Source organism: Herpailurus yagouaroundi, unplaced genomic scaffold (genome assembly GCF_014898765.1).
Source record: "Herpailurus yagouaroundi ecotype Mexico unplaced genomic scaffold, PumYag 196, whole genome shotgun sequence".
Taxonomy (NCBI): Eukaryota; Metazoa; Chordata; class Mammalia; order Carnivora; family Felidae; genus Herpailurus; species Herpailurus yagouaroundi.
This window is the reverse complement of record NW_024412427.1, coordinates 16,007,081-16,007,452: the sequence shown is the minus strand read 5'-3', so window position 1 is coordinate 16,007,452 and position 372 is coordinate 16,007,081.

The following is a 372-nucleotide window of genomic DNA, read 5'->3' as shown; positions in this document are numbered from 1 at the left end:
ATGGCTCAGAGCCTGGAGCCTGTTTCCGATTCTGTGTCTCCCTCTCTCTCTGCCCCTCCCCCGTTCATGCTCTGTCTCTCTCTGTCCCAAAAATAAATAAACGTTGAAAAAAAAATTAAAAAAAAAAATATAAAGACAAATACAGATTACAAGTTAAAGGATGGAGAAAAATATACCATGCTAATGCGAACCAAAAGAAAGCTAGAGTAACTGTACTAATTCCAGACAAAGCAGATTTCAGAACAGGGAAAATTAGCAGGGAAAATGTAGGGCATTACATAATGCTAAAGAGATCAGTTTTCCAAGAAGACATAACAATCCTTAACATGTATGCGCCTAACAACACAACACCAAAAGCTGATAGACCTGCAA